At 38.8% G+C, this 20,487-nt stretch overlaps 1 protein-coding gene across 1 annotated transcript in view; it reads left to right on the top strand.

The window, feature by feature from the left end:
• The window catches only part of LOC126073531 (high affinity immunoglobulin gamma Fc receptor I-like), a 50,368-nt gene that overhangs the window by 7,844 nt on the left and 22,037 nt on the right, over positions 1 to 20,487 (top strand). The gene's annotated exons all lie outside the window — the stretch shown is intronic.

Below are 20,487 nucleotides of genomic sequence, written 5' to 3'. Positions count from 1 at the left end.
CAAACCAAAGTCGAAACATGATTTTCTGACTAATTTGATGTGGTGTGTGAGAGAAAGACCGGCTTCAAGTGTTTTGGCCTGAGCGTATGGAAGGATGGGTGGGGATGAAGGTGGGGAAACTCAGATGCAGCCGGTTTTAGAGGGAGGATCGGGAGTTCAATTCAGGGTTCCGGGGCTCTGCTTGAAAGAGATTTCCATCCAGGCTCTCCCCATTTCTGCATCCTTCTGAGTCCTTCTGGATGTTGAAGATCCCGGGAGTTCATACTCCGTCCCATTTTCACCCTGGGCGCCTTCCCTTCCACCTCATCCGGGAGAGCTGGTCCCCTGCCCTGGACCTGGCCACCACCTCTCCATATGCTGCCGCCGCGCAAAGGCGCATCTCTATGAGGTCTGAGGTGCGGCGGGGAAGAGCCAGCTCCAGGACTTGTGGGCCTGGCAGGCGCGCCCCAGAGCGGAGCGCAAGGTGCCTCGCGTGCGGGCTCACCTTTTGGAGGAAGCAAAGAGGAAACGGTCTTTGGCTTTCCGGGAAGATACCTAGACCGCCCGGCGGCATCTACAAGGGCTTTCCTGGAACTCAGTGAAATCCGTGCAGTCGCCCGCAGATGTGAGAAAGACAGCTGCGGTTCAGTTCCCGGATGGTCTAGTGGTGGAAACTCTGGTGGCGTAGTGGTTAAGTGCTAGGGCTGCAAAGCAAGAGGGAGGCAGTTCAAATCCGCCAGGCGCTCCTTGGAAACGCTATGGGGCAGTTTTACTCTGTCCTATAGTGTCGCTATGAGTTGGCATCGACTTGACGGCAGTGGGTTTGGTTTGGTTCTGGTTTGGTCTAGTGGTAATGATTTGGCGCCCGTGGCTTCGTTAGTAGGATATTCACAGCCTTGGAAACGCTATGGGGTCTCTTTGAGTTGGAATGGACTCCATGGCGGTGGGTTTGGCTTTTTGGGGGGTAGTAGGATATTCCGCCTTATTCCTGACTGCTTCTTGTGTTCGCCATCTCCCAGATGCTGTGGATCACTTTTCCCAAGACTCTGGGGGAGAAACAGGGTTAATGTCCAGGCTAAAACTGAAACTATATAACTAGGATAGATTCCAGAAAGTGGGAACTGCTGGGTTAAATATAGTGTGGATTTAGAATACCAGTATGTACCGCTCTCCAATATGTAAGTACCAATTACACGCCCAAAGTGTTATGAGGCTTCATCTTTTCCCATGCTTAAAACCAACACTGAAAATTACCAGTCTTTTAAATATAATTCTTTAACTTTACCCTCAATTGATCTCTTCATAGACAAAGAGTTGTTGAAGAGACAATTGATCTCTTCATAGACAAAGTCCTTGAGAGACGAATAAATTGAAAGAACTATCTAGTATTTTAGCAAACTTGAATTCAAGACTTCTCTTCTGTTTTGGTGTTTAACTTTTTTAACCCAGGAAGATTGGTAGCAATAAAAATGTAAGCATGGCACTTTTGTTTGTAGTCTCAGATCTCATTGGTTCTGAATTTTGTGGCTATGACCCTGTTGCATGGATATTCTCATGGGTATACTTGACCTTTGGGAACTTCAGAAATGCGATGCCCAGGAGGATCCTTAAATCCATCTTTGGGAGTGTTGGCAAAAGTAAATCAGAAATAAAGGCAACAAATTCTGAGCAACTAAGACGGGTTGGAAAGAGCAGATTTTTTTAAAACCAGAAAGGAGTGTTTTCATAATTTAATCTTCAGTCTGGTGGGCACCTTATTTTGACAAGGACATCAGCAGAGGGACATTTCTTTATTGGGTCATTAATTTCTCCTTGTATTTTTGTTTCTGTTCAGGAAATTTAACAAAATATTTTCACATCTTACATTATTCACGTTAATTTAGTAGGCATATGCTGTCACGTATTGTCCACTCTGTAACATCACCTGATGAGTTAGGTTCAATTATGTGACTATATATAATTCAAAAAGAGAAATAAATATAAGCAGACATTCTGGCTTTTTGGCTCATTATGGATCTTGCGGCTGGCTCCTGTTTGTATGACCTCCAGTTCCTGGAACTTGACAAACTTGGGATTCGTAGATTTTCACAACCTGTGAGCAAGAGCCCTGCTCTCCAACCTGCCAATCTTGGGTTTGCTAGCCCCTGCAGCTACGTGAATCGGGAGACGCCTCTATACCGATCCACAGACTTGGGATGTTCCAGTCTTTACAACCACGTGAGCCGTTTCCTTGATATAAATCTCTCTCTATGTATGTATTTATACACTTTACTGGTTTTGCTTCTCTAGAGAACCCAGCCTAAGACACCAGGGGCAGAAATAAGAAGGAAAGATGGAATTATTGCTTAAGGGGCCCTGAGTTTCTTTTAAAGGTGATGAAAAAATTTGGAAATGGGTAGTGTTGATGATTGTACAACATGATGGATGTAATTAATGACATCGAATTGTACATGTAAGAAATACAGAAGTGGGAAATTATTTGATATATAAATTAAAATAATATTAAGTATATATTTCATATATATCCTGGGGAATGATCAATGTGCACTAGAGAAGAATGTGTATTCTGCTGTTGTTGGGTGGAGTGTCCTATATATGTTTGTTGGGTCTAATTGGTTTAGAATGTTCAAGTCCTCCATTTCCTTATTGATCTCTAGGTATTCTATCCACCATGAGAAGTGGTGCATCGAAGTCTCCAATTATTATTGTTGTTGTTGTTAGGTGCCTTTGAGTCGGTTCCGACTCATAGCAACCCTATGCACAACAGAACGAAACACTGCCTGGTCCTGCGCCATCCTTACAATCATTATGCTTGAGCTCATTGTTGCAGCCACTGTGTCAATCCACCTCGTTGAGGGTCTTCCTCTTTTCCACTGACCCTGTACTCTGCCAAGCATGATGTCCTTCTCCAGGGACTGATCCCTCCTGACAACATGTCCCAAGTATGTAAGACGCAGTCTCGCCATCCTTGCCTCTAAGAAGCATTCTGGCCACACTTCGTCCAAGACGGATTTGTTCGTTCTTTTGGCAGTCCGTGGTATATTCAACATTCTTCACCAACACCACAATTCAAAGGCATCAATTCTTCTTCGGTCTTCCTTATTCATTGTCCAGCTTTCACATGCATATGATGTGATTGAAAATACCATGGCTTGGGTCAGGCACACCTTAGTCTTCAGGGTGACATCTTTGCTCTTCAACACTTTGAAGAGGTCCTTTGCAGCAGATTTACCCAATGCAATGCGTCTTTTGATTTCTTGACTGCTGGTTCAATTATTATTGTAGAACTGTGTATTTCTCCCTTCAACTCTGTCAATGTTTTCTTCATATATATTTGAGATCTGTTGTTAGGTGCATATGTATATTTACGATTGGTGTGTCTTCTTGATGAATTGACCCTTTTATCGTTATATAATTTTCTTCTTTGCCTCTTGCAACAGTTTTTAACCCAAAGTCTATTTTGTCTGATGGTAATATATAGCCAGCCCTGCTCTCTTTTGGTTACTATTGGCATGGAATAGCTTTTTTTCCATCCTTTCACTTTCAACATACATGTGTCTTTGGATCTAAAGTGCTTCTCTTATAGACAAGACATAATTGGATAATTTGTCTTTAATCCATTCTGCCAATCTTTGCCTTTGGTTGGAGAGTTTAATCCATTTACATTTAAAATACACCTACTCTCATTTATCTAACATTTCACATTTATGACAACAAAAAATCTACTATCTGTTTTGTGCATTAACGATGTATGTCTGGCAGTAACAAATGCCAAGGTGCGAGGCAAGAGTAACGTTGGCTATGTTTAAGGTTATGTGTCAACTTGGCTGAGCCATGGTTCTCAGTGGTTTGGCAGTTATGTAATGTTGTAATTTGGTAGTTATGTAATGGTGTAATCACCCTCCATTTTTATGACCTGATGTGGTCATCCTCCATTTTTGCATAATGCTGATTTTCACATAGTGACCTAGTTTTTGGAACCAAACCATGTTGCTAAGTGAGGGGTGGGTGTAATTACTGATAAGGCAGGACTTCTGCCATTTTGCTATTTGTTTTCTGTGTCGTATACTTTTAAAATTTTTCTTGGTACCTTGTTTCTTTCAGTACTACCTACTTTCGTGTTTTGTTCAGTTGTTGTAGTGAACCATTTTGATTCTCTTTTCCTTTTGTGTATATTTTAAAGATATTTTCTTTTTGGTTACTGTGGAGATTACATTTAACATCTCAAGTTTACAGCAATCTAGTATGTCTTGATTCCAACTTACCTTCAATAGTATACAAAAACTCTGTTCCTATGCAGCTCTGTCACCTCCCCCTCACTTTATCTGCTGTTGTCACAAATTACATCTTTATACATTGTGTGCCCAATAACATAAGTTTACAATTATTGTTTATGCATTTGTCTTTTAATTTGTGTAACAAGTTTGTAACAAGTAGAGTTACAAACAAAAAATACAATAAAATTGGCTGTTGTATTTGTCCATGAAATTACTTTTACCAGAATTCTTCATTTCTTCATATGGCTTCTAGTTACTGTCTAGTGTCCTTTTGTTTCAACCTGAAGGACTTCCTTTACATTTCTTGTAGGGAAGGTCTAGTGGTGACAAAATCCCTCAGCTTTTATTTGGAAGTGTCTTATAATGTTGCCTTAATTTTTGAAGGACAGTTGTCTTAGTTATTGTCTTAGCTATCTAGCGCTGCTATAGCAGAAATACCACAAGTGGATGGCTTTAACAAAGAGAAATTTATTTTCCCACAGCCTAGTTTTTCTTAGTAGGCTAGAAGTCCAAGTTCAGGGTGTCGGCTCTGGAGGAAAGTCCTCATCAATCTTCCCCTGGACTAAGAGCTGCTCTGCACAGGAACCCCAGGTCCATAGGAAAGGCTCTCCTCCCAGCACTGCTTTCTTGGTGGTATGAGATCCCCCGTCTCTCTGCTTACTTCTTTCCTTTATATCTCAAAAGAGATTGGCTTAAAACACTATTTAATCTTGCAGATCTCATTGACACAACTGCCACTAATCCATCTCATTACATCATAGTTATAGGATTTACAACTCATAGGGAAATCACATCAGAGGACAAAATGGTGGGCAATCACATAATACTGGGAATCATGGCCTAACCGAGTCGACAGATATTTTTGGGGGACACAATTCAATCCATGACAACAGTTGTCTAATGCTGCTATAACAGAAATACCACAAGTGGATGGCTTTAACAAAGAGAAATTCATTCTCTCACAGTCTAGCAGGCTAGAATTCTGAATTCAGGGTGCAAGCTCCAGGGGAAGGCTCTCTGTCTCTGTCAGCTCTGGGGAAGGCCCTTGTCATCAATCTTCCTCCATTGAGAAGCTTCTGAGTACAGGGAACCCAGTCCAAAGAATGGGCTCCCCTCCTGGTTCTTCATTCTTAGTGATAGAAAGTCCCCCTTGCTTCTCTCTTTTATTTCTCAAAAGAAATTGATCCAAGATACAACTTAATCTTTTAGATTGAGTCCTGCCTCATTAACATAACTGCCTCTATTCCTGCCTGATTAACATCATAGAGACAGGATTTATAACACATAGGAAAATCACGTCAGATGACAAATGGTGGACAGCCACACAATACTGAGAAGCATGGCCTAGGCAAGTTGACACACATTTTGGGGGGACACAATTCATCCATAACTACAGTTTTGCTAGATATTGATTTCTTGGTTGACAGTTCCTTTCTTTTAGCATTTCAAACATATCATCCACTGACATCTGGCCTCCACAGTTTCTAGTGTGATATCAGTGCTTAATCTTATTGGGGATCCCTTGTGTGTAACAACTCATTTCCTTCTTGCTACTTTCAAAATTCTCTTTACTTTTGTCTTTTTAGAGTTTTATTATGATGTGTCTCAGTGTGAATCTCTTTGGGTTTATCTTACTTGGAGTTGTTGGATTTCTTGAATGTGTAGATTCATATCTTTCTGCAAATTTGAGAAATTTTCAGCCATTATTTTTTCAGGTATTATTTCTGCCCCTTTCTTCTAATTCTGGGTTTTCCATTATGTGTATGTTGGTCCACTTGATGTTACCCCTCAAGTTCCTTAGGCTATGTTCACTGTCTTTCATTCTTTTTTCTCCTCAGGCTCAAAAATTTCAATTGCCCTGTCTTCAATTTTGCTGATTCTTTTGTCTGCCTGTTAAAATCTGCTGCTGTACCCCTCCAGGGAATGTTTTCATTTCAGTTATTATATTTTTCATCTGCAGTATTCCTGTTTGGTTCCTTTTTATAATTTCTCTCTCTTTATCAATATTCTTCCTTTGTTCATGCATCATTTTCCTGATTTCTTTTAGCTCTTTGTTTGAGTTTTTCTTGATCCCTTTGGGCATATTTAATACTATTGTTTTAAAGTCTTTGTCCAGTAAGACCATTCCACAAGGATGGTTTCTGTCACTTTTTTTTTGTTCTTTTGAATGGGCCATCCTTTTCTGTTTCTTTGTATGCCTTGTGTTTTTTGTCGAAAACTAGATATGTGAATATTGTAATGCGGCGACTCTGGCAATGAGATTCCACCCTTCCCCAAGGTTTGCTGGTTGCTGTTTGTTTTTTATTGTTAAAAAATGTAGTACTCCATTTGTTTAATGACTACCCTTTTTGCCAAGACTGCCTTCCTGGTTTGGTGTGGGCACCAAAGTCTATTTTCCCTAATTTTTGTTCAGCTAGTGTTTTGACAGAGATTTTCTTGAATGCCATGGGGAGAAAGGAAGGAAGGAAGGACGGATGGACAGAAGGAAGAATGGAAGAAAAGAAAGAGACAGTTCAATCTCTGTTATGGATTGTTATGGATTGAACTGTGTCCCTAAAAATATGTTGAAGTCCTAACCCTTATACCTGTATATTTGATCTTGTTTAGAAAGAAGGGTTTTCTTTGTCTTGTTAATGAGGTCATATCAGAGTAGAGCAGATTCTTAACCTAATCCTTTCTGAGTTGTGTCTTATAAAGGGGATTACAAATACAGAGAGACAAACACACGGGGAGGTGTCATGTGATGACAAAAACAAACAAAAAAAATCAAACCCGCTGCCATTGAGTCAATTCCTACTCATAGCAACCCTACAGGACAGAGTAGAACTGCCCCATAGAGTTTCCAGGGAGCACCTGGTGGGTTCGGACAGCTGACCTGTTGATTAGCAGCCACAGCATTGAACCACTACACCACTAGGATTTCCCTTGATGACAAAGTAAGGCATATTTACAAGCAGGAAAAGAATGCCAGGGATTGTAGCAGCCACCAGAAACTAGGAGAGAGGCTTACAGAAGGAATTATTGACATGGCCAAGACCCTGATTTGGACTTTTAGCTTCCAGAACTATGAGAAGATAAATTTCTGTTTTTTAAAGCCACTTACTTTGTGGTATTTTACTATGGCAGCCCTAGCAAACTAAGACACTCTCCCAGCCTTTGCTAATTTGCTCTGTGCTGAGACACTCCCTCAACACTTAGCCAGGCTTGTACTAAGCCTAGGAATCAGGCTGAGGTCAGAGAATAGGGTTTTCTCAAGTATTTTCTGATTAAATTTCTCCATATACTTGGTGCTTTTGAATGCCCTAATTGCCAAAGAAACTCTCCCTGGCTTCCCCTGCCAGACTTTGGGATCCTATTGTATGCCTCTATTGTACTCTTAATCCCAGGCAGCTGCATACAGTTAGAATTTTCAGGCATTACTTGCCACTTTTCTGCCCTGTGTGAGTTCTGAGATAGGCTAAACAGAGACGAGTGCCTTGTTTCAGTCCTTCAGGTAGCCTCCAGACAGGTTAAAACAGACATACACAATAATTTATGAATAAAGTCTGCTCTGCTTCCTCAGGACCCAGAGACCAGAGTCCCTCCCTAGGAATGCAGGCCACTACAGCTTTAAGGCAACTGCTTAGCCAGGGAGAGGGCGGGACACTGCAAGTAGAAAAGCTTTCTTACTGTTTTAAAGTCACCTTTTCCTTGATTCAATATTCGTTTAGTTGCTATAACGCTTTGTCCAGATTCCAAAGTTCTGACAAAGTTGATTCTGCCAGTTTCTGCTCTTTTTGGGGGTGGGGGTGGGGGTCGGAGGGAATAATCAGTTGATGTGTCTTTGCGAGTCCTTGTGAGCCCTTGGAAGCCCAGCTTTAGCTGGGTCACATTCTCAATGTTTAAGGATAGGGAATAGTGACTCCAATATTATTTCTTAAATCATTTTCTCTTTTTGATCAGACATTGGAGATAAATCAATACCTGGACTTAATTGAGCTCCTAGATGGTGGCCATTTCAGGCTCTTTAAACTCATGTGCTGACTTTCCACCAGTTACCATCTGGTTCTTCACCAGGGGCTTAAATAAGAGCAAAGTTCTCATGAATTGCAGACTCAATGTACTTCAACATTTTAGCCCGAGGCTTTTCTTTTGCCTTTTAAGTGTGTAAGACAATACAGGATAAATTTTATTATGTCTAATACTATCAGGACTATCCCTTGCAGTAGTGATCTAGCTCAGGTACTTATTCTTGATGGTAACCAACCCAATAAATGTGGTGTTTGTAAGGGTGTTACAGTTCATAACCAAGTAGCTTGTTGTCCAATTCTGTGTGTTCTACTTCTCTTGTGTTATTTAACATGAGTATCTGTTACAGCACAGACTACGCTTTTCTTGAACCAATGAATAAAAATTTAAGGCTATTTTGTTATCTCATGTCACCTTGGATTAATGAAGTCAGGGATCAATGTTGTGTTTTCATCCCACTGCAACTTCGTCTGTTATTTGTCCCATAACCCAAAAAACCAAACCCACTGCCGTAGAGTCGATTCCGACTCATAGTGACCCCATAGGATAGAGTAGAACTGCCCCATAGAGTTTCCAAGGAGCTCCTGGCAGATTTGAACTGCCAACCTCTTGGTTAGCAGTAGTAGCACTTAACCACTACGCCACCAGGGTTTCCATTTGTCCCATAGTGATTGATAAATTTCTTAAAGATTTCTCCAATTCAAATATACTATCTAATATTTACTATGAATATCTAAAGATAATACTAAAGTTCCCAGAGTGTACTGTCCACATATTCATCAGGAATTTAAACAAGAAATTGTCCATGTAAATTCACTATCAGTGAAAAGTGATCATCTAAACTAGTATAGGTGGATATATCACATAAAAACATGTCTAGAAGGAACACACAGTTTGTATAGAGAAAACAGAAAATATAGAAAACTTAGGTGTGACAACCAAGTTTTCATTAGAGAATTCATGATTAGCAAGATAATACAGGATGGACGTCTCCTGTTGAAGGTCTCTAGTTAATCCGTCCAAAACATACTAAGTGTTTTCCCTAAGGAAAAGCTGGTCCTCCTTAGTTTGCCTATTAACAGTCATGGGTTACTTTTTCAGAAGCAGAAGTAGAATCTAAGACAAAATGGAGTCTGAGCCATGAGGTCCATCTCCTCTAAGAAACTGGTTTCTTGAAGATATGTAATCTTCTGTATAGCAAGAGAGTGAGAGTTTGATTATAAACATTATACAGGTATTTCATGCAACATTGTCTAGAAGACTGATTAAACCGATTACTGATTTACCCTAAACATAACTCTATTTACTGATCTTGAAAGTCAGTTTCTCAAAACAGACTGAATTCTTAAAAAAATAAAAAAAAAACCTACAATGCCCAGAGCAAAATAGTCTTGCTAGTTTATCTGGACAATTGCTTGCCTCAAAGTGGCTTCAGGAACCAGTTTTTCCTCAAAGCTCGAGGTTCAAAAGGACACCCAAACGTGGTGGCCCGTGTGGGCTGCCCCAACCTTCATGAAAGCCAGAAATCTGGATTTCAAGAGAATTATAAGTCTTTTATAGTTTCCTCCTTTGGATCATGATCTTGTTATAGAATCTTTTGATCAAAAATGTTCAATAAATGGTAACTGGGCACTGTCTGGTTTTTAAGATCTCAGGTACCATACAGCAAATCGGGAGGTAAAATAGAAATACTAACAAATAATGCTAGGCCAATTATCTGATATAACCAGTGAAACCATGACCCTAAGGTCTCTGAACCAAGGAAACAAATCTCATGAGGTGTTCGTTTATGCATAAGCAGCATCAGTAACTGCTTTTCATGTGGATCAGCAACAACTACATTCTGCCACACCTAAAACTGGGTATTAATATAAACAGGGCAACATTTATCTATTAAGGCACAAACTATTCTTTGAGAGAACTAATAGGAAATCTAATGCTATTCTAATTTGTAAAATTATAGCTCAAATTTCAAACACTTCTCTGGTTATGATATTTACAACTTTGCTAAGTTTACCAACAGGAACTTCCAATTCAAGAGTCAAAATAACTAAACCCATTAGCTAGATAATTTAGGGGAAAAGAGAAAAATAGTTTCTTATCACCAGAATGTAGGATCTTAAAGCATTTCTTATTTCCAGAAGGAAAGACTTTAAAACATTAGCAACATTCTCACACGAAATCCCATAGTATCATTTCATTTACTCAGTCTTATATAGTCAATTTTTGTTCCATGTGATTCTGGATCTATGGCAGTCTGCAAAACCATCAGCTTCTGCATAAGAGTTTTGCGGATCTTGAGTCTAGTCAGTCTTTTTTGCAAGTTCATTATAGTCCATCTTTTTTTGTTGAGTTATTCTGGAAAATCAGCAAAGTAAAAACTTACCTGCAGATGACAAAACTTAATACGGCCATGATTAATTTAAAAACATAACTCTTAATAGTGAAAGACCTGATAGAAATTAATTACAAGTATAACATAAAGGCCAAATAAAATTAGTTAAAAAGAACTTTAGATAACAATATTTCTAAATATAACCATATTTTAAAGAGTTTCAGGTATAATACATAATAATCTTGAGACAATACCATATGGTCAGGATGTATTAAAAATATCCCAAGATTATCAAGTCTCTAAATACCTGAATAGTAATAAAAATAACTTCATAGGTAAATAATGTGAATTCTTCAGTTAATCCATTGGCCTTGATGTTGCTAGATTGAAAAATAAAGTTTATTAACATATAAATTTTAACTCAAAGTGAATCAGGCACTTCTCTTGATTTTAACAGCATGTTCTATGTAATTTAGAACATGTTAAATAAACCTTTTTAGCACTTTTTCTTTATAAAAAACATTTTCGTGACTTTCAAACTTGTCAGAAGTTTATCATAAATTACCAAGAAATAATACTTTTAGTTATTTAACCAAAGATCTTAAAATAAAAACCTTAGCTTTTTCTTAAAGCCATGTGGCTTGGTTTCCGACTCTGGAATCTTATTCTAATGAGAGAGGCAGATTACACAAAGAAGAGATGAACTCTTCAACTCCATAGTCAAAGAAACTCTTGTTATTTTAACAGTGAGAAACCTAATTCTTTTACATGCTATTTAACATTAAAACTCTTAAAAATCTCATAAATGAAACCATTAAACTTTAGTCAGACAGATAAACTTTTGACAATTATCAAATAAATTTCTTTTTTCAATAAACCTCTTAAAAACGTTTTTTGTTGTATATCTCTAATAATAGTAAAAAAAAAAAGTACATCCCTTTAAATGGCAAAAATCAACTTACTCATTAACAGACCCAAACACACACACACACACACACACACACACACACACACACACACACAGGCTTTTTAAAGTTCTCTTACAATAGAGAGAACTTGTTTTACAGTTCTTTTATGATTAGGATTTACCCAATTTCTGATACTGTAGTGAAGTAGTGATTTTTCTTATCCTTTTTTTTTTCTTTTTTTGGTCTTAAAAAGGTCTCCACCTAGTTGGAAAAAAAAAGGGTCCTTTAAAAGCTTCCCTGGAGTTATACCTTGGAGACTAGGGCTGGACGCTGAGAAGGCCTGATCTTGCCCTGCCCTTACCTACTTTTTAACTCATGGTAGAAGTCAAGATTAGGTCATTCTAATTCATTTATGTATGTTTAAGTTGACCTAGATGTTTTTGAAAGGCGGAAGATAAAATTAATTTCTTTCCCTTTTACTGTTCTGGAACTATTACTTTTACTTTAAGACAAAATTGTCTTTTTTTTCTTTACACCAGCTGCACTGGTCTTTTCCTTTCTAAAGGGTGTGAGGCTTTCTTGGCTCCTGTGGTCTTGGTCTCCCTCCTTTTCTTTGTTTTCTGGGCGGATGGCCTTTAGCCTGCAAGGCAGCAGTTAGGAATGCGGCATGGTGGTTTTGGTCTGTAACTTTTTCTTTAATTGATTATAAGAAAAGAACTGCATTTAAGAATGCACCCTAGGGGTGAATCTCCTGGTATGTTCTCCTGATTTCTCATTCTGTCCAACTGACTGTTCCCAAGAACCTAAATTTTTATTTTTATGGGTAGTTGATAACACCAACTTTTTCTTTTAGTCTAATAGGAATTTAGTTGTCTCTCGTGCTGCAACCAAGAGTTTTCTCAGCTCTGGGAGAGAACCTCTTTTTTTTTAAAAAAAAAGTCTTAACACTTGACTCAAATCCCAGACTAAACTGAAACTGCTCTCCCTATTCATCTCCTTCTTCAGCCCAATCAATAAATTCTCAAGAGTCTCTACAAGTATGTTCTAATTTAACCTGAATTTCTTTTCACCACTTGATTTCTATGCATCACACAAATTACACATAAGACGCAGACAGAGGTAACTGAGACAATCTTGCAGTCTTAACCTCCCAGATAGCCCCTGTCACATGTAAGATTCACACATAAGACAAACAGACAAACAGAGAGTGCTCGGACCAGACAAGCCAGAAAGGGAACAGTAGCATAAGGATGATTTTAGTGAGGTCTTTTTTTTTTTTTTAACACATTACTAGAAATATCTGAATCTCCACTTCGATCCTCCAGATACCTCTTATCCCCAATAACAGATGAAGGTGCTTCAATCTCCCAGTCTAAACAGAGATGTCTACAGCCACTCCCCAGAACCAGAGTGCACCAACCAGAGACACACAACATCCAGACACACAAAAATGACAGCCACCACACACTCGTTCACCTGCCCAAACTCTAGAGTCGCAAGACCAAGAGTCCCTCCTGAGAGAATAGTTTAAAAATGAAGGGAAAGAAGAAAAAAAAAGTCAAGGAAGTAGACTGTTGGAGCACCCTCTGAGACCTCCTGCTGAGGGTATGCGACCCATTCTGGAGTGCTCTCCATGGCTTCCTCCTATTGGAGGCTTGTGACCCACTCAATTTACTGGAGTGCTCTCTGAAACTCTCTGGTGGGGTTCACGGCCCACTCAGTGGATGCTCTCAGCAGCTCTGTCCAAGGTCCACAACCCACCCTTGCAATATGGGATGATCAGGCCCTAACAAGGACTCACTCCTTGTTCCCAACTCTCCTTTTGTGAAAGGCAAATGACTGGAATGCTCTCCACGAACCTCTCTTCATTGGGGCTTGTGACACGTTTGGTGGAAAGAGGAAAGAAGAAGAGAGAAAATATGGAGACAAAATACCCAGGAAAAAAAAAAGGGATAATAAAAGTTGCTGAAGGGGGAAGGAGGATTGAGGGTCAGGGTTCCCTGAACTTACTGCTTCAAAAAGACACCAGACAAAAAGGTTCGGATGGCTGCTTGTCTCTGAGTAGAGGTCTGTTCTGCAGGCTCAGTGATTCTGGTCTGCGTCCCCTAACTGGTGGCTAATTTGAGCCCCTAGTCTCCTGGCTGGCTCACCAAATTTTGTTACCAATCGTCAATCTGATACAAAGGGCCTTTGTCTTTTCCTGAGTAAGAATACACACGAAAGACAAACTTTTTCAGCAAGCTTTATTTTGCTTGAGTCAAGGCAAAGGAGTCAGTGGGGGACTAAGTCTCTCCAAAAGACTGACTTGAAAAGGGAAGCAAGGCTAGGGCTTCTATGGGTTCAGTGGAGACAATAAAGTAATGAATATTTAGTGGGCTTCTTTCAAGGGGCAGGTACTTCTCAGAATGGTGGTGCATGCTAATTAGGTTGCGCACGCACTTGGAATCCAAGTTGGAACCTGCTGATATTCAGGATGGAGTCCTCTTGGCAGCCCTTCACATCACTTATTATGGGATGTAGTCCAAGCACACTGATCTTCAGCAGTGCATCACCATCTTCAGAAGGCTAAGGAAGGTTAAACAGCAGTCACACTTTGTTCTTCACATGCGGAGCTTGTAAAGGGGGAAGGGACTAGAAAGACACTAAGAAGGAGATCTCATGTTGACCTTTTCTCATGTTGACCTTATCTCATGTTGACAGAGTGTGGTTCCTGTTTACCCAACTTCTAGATGGTAATCTTTTAATAGCTCTTTTGTTCCGCCAGCACAGTTAACCAAATCTGTCTCAATACCACCAAGAAAGTAGTGCCAGGAGCACAGCATGTCCTTTGGACCGAGGGTCCCTGTGCTGAGAAGATCCTAGACCAGGGAAAGATGGACAAAGGCCTTCCCCCAGAGCCAACAGAGAGAAAGCCTTCCCCTGGAGCTGACAACCTGAATTTGGACTTCTAGCCTCCTAGACTATGAGAGAATAAATTTCTCTTTGTTAAAGCCATCTGTTATAGCAGCACTAGATAATTAAAACAAATTCCACTTGGGAAGGAGTTGTCTTTGTTATGTTAATGAGGCAGGATTAGTGTAGGGTGTGTCTCAAATCAGTCTCTTTTGAGATGTAAAAAGAGATTAAATGCAAGCCACCAAGCTGAGATGGGGGAAGAGAGATGCCATGCCACATGAAGATTGCCCAGGAGCAGAAGCTCAGAAGAGGCAAGGACCTTCCTCCAGGGCCAACAGAGAGAGAAAGTCTTCCACTAGAGCCTGAATTTGAACTTCTAGCCTCCTAAACTGTGAGAAAATAAATTTCAATTTGTTAAAGCCATCCATTTGTGATATTTCTGTTATAGCAGCACTAGATAACTAAGATAAGACCCAAGAAACCGGATTTCTGGCACCCCAGTTATCACAGGTTCTTGCATTATCTAGTGCTGAATCTTGGAATGATTATTGCCATTGTTTTCTATTTGAATGGCCATCACATTTTCTGTTTCAAAACTGATGTCCAGAAGTTAAGATAAATCACTTTCCATACATATAGCTTGGAAACATATTTACTATTTTTAGGTGGAAAGTAGTCACCAGAGATATCAGATGCAATGAAATACTGGGACATTTTACTCCAGGAGAAACCATAACTTTCTCAGGACTGGAAAGAAGAAAGTCAATGAGTTACACTCCTATGAATACCCCTCAGATTGGAACAGTCTGCTCTGCCATCACATGAACAGGACTTACACCATTTTTCTTTCTTTTAAACTTATTCTTCCCTGCTCAGTTCCTTTTTGCTTGTTGAATTTTTACTCAGGGCCGGGGCGGATAGGGCAGACCAGTGTGGCTTCCGAAACTGCATCCTAGCCTTTGGTTTCTGGGGCAAGTGGCGCCCTGGATGACTGACTCCGTGAGTAGGGTCGCAGAGAGGGACTCCAGGGAACTCTAGAGTAGGGAGGTTGGTGTCGCAGCCCTTGGAACAGGGGAGTCTGGAGGCTGAGGCCATCAAGATCACCCCGTCACATCTGTTGGTCGTCTGGAGGGTTGAGGCTGTCAAGACTACCTCTATTGCCCTTGTCTGTTAGCCTTGTGTCAGTCTAAAACGTTCTTTGTATGTCTATTCACGTGTACTTGCACCCCCGAATCCTTGTAACGTCGTCATTACAATCTTGTATGAAACCCCTCACCAGATTCAAGAACTACTTTTGTCTAAGGAAGTTTACTACGCATAGGCTAGCTTGGAGTCGGGTCTCCGGCGAGGCTGGGGCCCTAGGATAGGGATTCCGGGAATCCTAAGAGAACTGAGTCAATCTTGCCCAAAATTGCTATAAACACTTTAAGAACCTAAAATTCTCATGTCCTTGTTTTGCGTGGTATTGTTCAGTGAGTTTATGTGATCTTTCTGTTCTAAGAGCTTGCTTCTGGTCTAGAGCATTGTGTCTAAGTTTCCGTCTGGTATCAGATTGCAAGCTATGGCTGACTATTGTTGTTTTTTTTAAGGCTGTCTTAGAGCCTCAGTTCTTTCCTCGTCCAGAAAAACTGCATCTTGTGTCTGTCTTAAGATTCAGATTTTTAGTAACAACTTAGAGAAACTTTTATATAAATTGGTCTATTTGAAAAGTGCACCAAGATTTTTATGTTCTGTAAGTCAATCTTCGAAGCAAAACCTTTCTAAGTAACTTAAGCTAGATATTATATGAAATGTGTTTTGTTAAAAAAAAGGGGTTAATTTTGTCTTAAAGTAAAAGTAACAGTTCCAGAACAGTAAAAGGGAAAGAAATTAGTTATCTTTTGCCTTTCAAAAATGTCTAGATTGACTAAACATGTATAAATGAATTAGAATAACCTAATCTTATCTTCTACCAGTAGTTAAAAGGTAGGTAGGGCAGGGCAAGATCAGGCCTTTTCAGCCCCGAGCCCTAGTCTCCAAGGATGTGTAGCTCCAGGAAGCTTTTGAAAGATTCTTTCCAACTAGATGGAGACCATTTTAAGACAAGAGAGAAGGAAAATTGCTGTTTTACTATAGCTATCAGAAATTGGGTGGATCCCAATCATAAAAGAACTGTAAACAAATTCTCTCTATTGTAGGAAAACTTTAAGAAGCCCAAAAGACACAAAATATATATGTGTATTTGGGTCTGCTAATGAGTGCGTTCATTTTTGCCATTTAAAGGGAGGTACTTTTTAAAATTTTTTTACTATAAAAGAGGAAACCCTGGTGGCGTAGTGGTTAAGTGCTATGGCTGCTAACCAAAGGGTCGGCAGTTTGAATCCACCAGGCACTCTCTGGAAATTCTATGGGGCAGTTCTACTCTGTCCTATAGGGTGGCTATGAGTGGGAATCGACTTGGCAGCAACAGGCTTGGGTTTTGGTTTACTGTAAGAGATATGCAACAAAGAATATTTAAGAGTTTTATTGAAAAAAAGAAATTTATTTGATAATGGTCAAAAGTTTTATCTGTCTGACTGAAGTTTAATGGTTTGATTTATGAGGTTTTTAAAAGCTTTAATGTTAAATAACATATAAAAAATTGAGTTTCTTGCTGTTAAAATAAAATTTTCTTTGATTACTGAGTTAAAGAGTTAATCTATTCTTTGTGTAATCTGCCTCAAAGACAAAGGTTTACTCTCTCATTAGAATAAGATTACTGTCTTGAAAACCAAGCCCACATGGCTTTAAGAAAAAAACAAAAACAAAAAAGCAAGCCAAGGTTTTTTTTTTTTTTTAAAGATCTTTGGTTAAAATAACTTAAATCATGGTAACTTATAAAACTCCTGATATCTTTGAAACTTCATGGAAAGCCACAAAAAATTCTATAAAGGAAAATTCTAAAAGTTTAGTTAGCATATTATAAATTATACGTGTTGTTAAAATCAAGAGAAGTGCCTGATTCTTGATTGGGTTAAAATTCACATGTTGATATTTCCTCTTATGTTTTTGCCTAATATCATACAGCAAATGCATAATGTTATGTCGTGATTTAAACTTTATTTTTTTAATCTAGCATCATTGAAGCCAATGGTTTAATTGAGGGATTCACAACATTTACCTATGAAGTTTTTATTTATTTATTTTTATTACTATTGAGGTGTTTAGAGCCTTGATAATCGTGGTAAATTCTTAGTCCAGACTATTATGCATTTTATCTGAAGCCCTTTAAAATACAGGTAATCGTTATATTTAGAAATATTTTCATCTAATGTTTTTTAACTGATTTTACTTGGCCTTTACTTTGTGCTTGTAATTAATTTCTATCAGGTCTTTCACAATTAAGGGTATTATTTTTATAAATTAGTCATGGCCGTATTAAGCTTTGTCATCTACAGATGAGTTTTTACCTTGCTGATTTTCTGAAAATGTTTGACCAGAATATCTCAACAAAAAAAGCTGTGCTATATTGGACTTAAGAAAGGAACTGTGACTAGACTCAGTTAAAATTTCCAGAACTCCAAACTCCAAGAACATCAGCAATATTTTTACAGTCTGTTTTGAGAAGCTGACTCCAAAGTTCCATAAATAGAGTTATGTTTAAGGTAAATCAATAATTGGTTTAATCAGTCTTTAAGGCAATGCTGTATGAAATACTTGTCTAATGTTTATAATCAAACTCTCACCCTCTTCCTATACAGAAAATTATGTATTTTAAAGAAACCAGGTTCTCAGAAGAGATCAACCTCATGGCTCAGACTCCAGTTTGCCTTCCACTCCTGCTTCTGAGAAAGTGACCCATGACTCTTAATGGGTAAACCAAGGAGGGGCAGCTTCCCTTGGGAAAAACACTTGCTATGTTTTAGACAGATTAACTGGAGACTTCCAACAGAAGAAGCTGTAGGGGAAAAAAATCACAAAGTTTAGTAAAGCAAAGAGAAAGCTTTATTGGGCATATATTCAAAAAGACAAAAGTGGGAAGCGGACAAGCATGTTGCTAGAGCTAAGGTCTGCCCGAATCCAAGGAACATTACAGAATAAACAAGAATGGGAAAATGGACAAGCATACTGCCACAGCCATGTCTGCCTGAGTTCAGAGAGTACACAATAAACAAGAATGGGAAAATGGACAAGCATGGTGCCACAGCCATGTTTGCCTGAGTCCAAGGAAAATATTACAGAATAGGCAAGAAAGGGAAAATGGACAAGTATGCTGCCTAAGCCTTGTCTTTCCAAGCCCAGAGAATATTACAGAGTCATCAGTATATATTAACACTACAAAATGGGCAAACCATTAAAAGCTTCACCTTTTCACAGATTGGCTAGAAACTGTGATCTTACATTTTGAATTGTCCCTCTAAACAAATATTGATACCGGTTTCAGTAACAACAGTCAGGAGGGTCTTCATTGGTCCAACAAATTCCTATTCACTAAATGCTAATAGAAAAAGATAAGAGGGGAAAGTCTTTTGTGTTCTGGCTTATGTGAAATGGTCCCTAAAAGATACTTTCCAAGATTATTCTATACATTGTCTTTATCTCAGGGCCCAGTTGATGTGTCCTTGTGAGCTCTTGTGAACCCTACTCCATCTGGATCGCATTCTCTATGCTCAAGGACAGGGAATAATGATTCCAATATTATTTCCTAAATCAAAGTCCATCCTGTATTATCTTGCTAATCGTGTATTCTTTAATACTTGCTTGTCACATGTAGATTTCTCTATACCTTCTGTTTTCTCTAGACAAACTTTGTGTTCTTTATGGATATATGTTTTTTGTGTGGTAGATTTAACTAAACTAATTTAGATGATCTGAGAGTGAATTTACATGGGCAATCTCTTGTTTAGATTGCTGGTGAATACATGGCCAGTGCACTTTGAGAGCCTTAAAATTATTAGGTTTGGTTTGGTTGGTTTTATTCATAGTAATGATGCTAGTAAATACTAGAAAGATAAATGTTAATTCATTACCCATTATGAGAGGAGGGTCAGAAGAAACCTCATTGGTCTAATACTGAGGGTACAGCTGGTAGATTTAATTCCTACTTATAGTATAGTTGAGTTAGTGAAATCTTTTAAGAAGTTTATCAATTACCATGGGACAAATAACAGATGAAATTGCTAGAGGAATGGAAACACAACAGCGATTTCTGATCTCATTAAGACGAGGCAACATGAAATAATGAAATAGACGTGAGGTTTTTTTATTAGCCCAAGAAAGTGTAGTTTGTAGGTTTAAAATCATTGCAGGGAATAGTAATATTCTTCTTAGTCTGCATAAAAGACAAAAGAAAAGCCTCGGGCTAAAATGCTGATGTACATTGAGTCTGCAATTGATGAGAACTTTGCTTTACTTAAGATCTTAGCGGAGAACCAGATGGTATCCAGTGGAAAGCCAGCACCGTGGGTTTAAAAAGCCTGCAAAGGCCACCATCTAGGAGCTCCACTAAGTCCAGAAATTGATCATCGATGTGTTATCTCCAATCTCTGTTCAAAAAAAAAAAACAAAAGAATGATTTAAGACATTATTCCCTGTCCTTTAACAGAAAATGTGACCCAGCTGGAGCTGGGCTCACAATGACTTGCAAGGACACATTAACTGGGCCCTGCGGTATAACGATAATAGCTAAGATAATCTTAGAAAATATTTTTTAGAGAACCTTTCACATAAGCCAGAAAACAAAAGACTTCCCACTCTTATCTTTTTTATTAGCATTTAGTGAATAGAAAATTTGTAGAACCAGTGAAGACCCTCCTGACTGTCAGTTACTGAAAAATACCACTGATTGCTAAGAAAGGCAATTCAAAATGTAAGATCACAGTTTCTAGCCAATCTGTGAAAAGGTGAAGCTTTCAATGGTTTTGCCCATTTTGTACCCTGTAATATTCTTTTTTTTTTTTTTTTTTAATATTCTTAGGGCTCACAGGCAGACATGGCTGTGGCAACATGCTTATCCATTTTCCCGTTCTTGCTTATTCTATAATATTCCTTGGATTTGGACAGAAGTGGATCTAGCAACGTGCTTGTGTGCTTCCCACTTTTGCCTTTTTGAATATACGAACCAGTT

Source organism: Elephas maximus, chromosome 3 (genome assembly GCF_024166365.1).
Source record: "Elephas maximus indicus isolate mEleMax1 chromosome 3, mEleMax1 primary haplotype, whole genome shotgun sequence".
Classification (NCBI taxonomy): domain Eukaryota; kingdom Metazoa; phylum Chordata; class Mammalia; order Proboscidea; family Elephantidae; genus Elephas; species Elephas maximus.
This window is presented reverse-complemented; position numbering and strand designations above follow the sequence as displayed.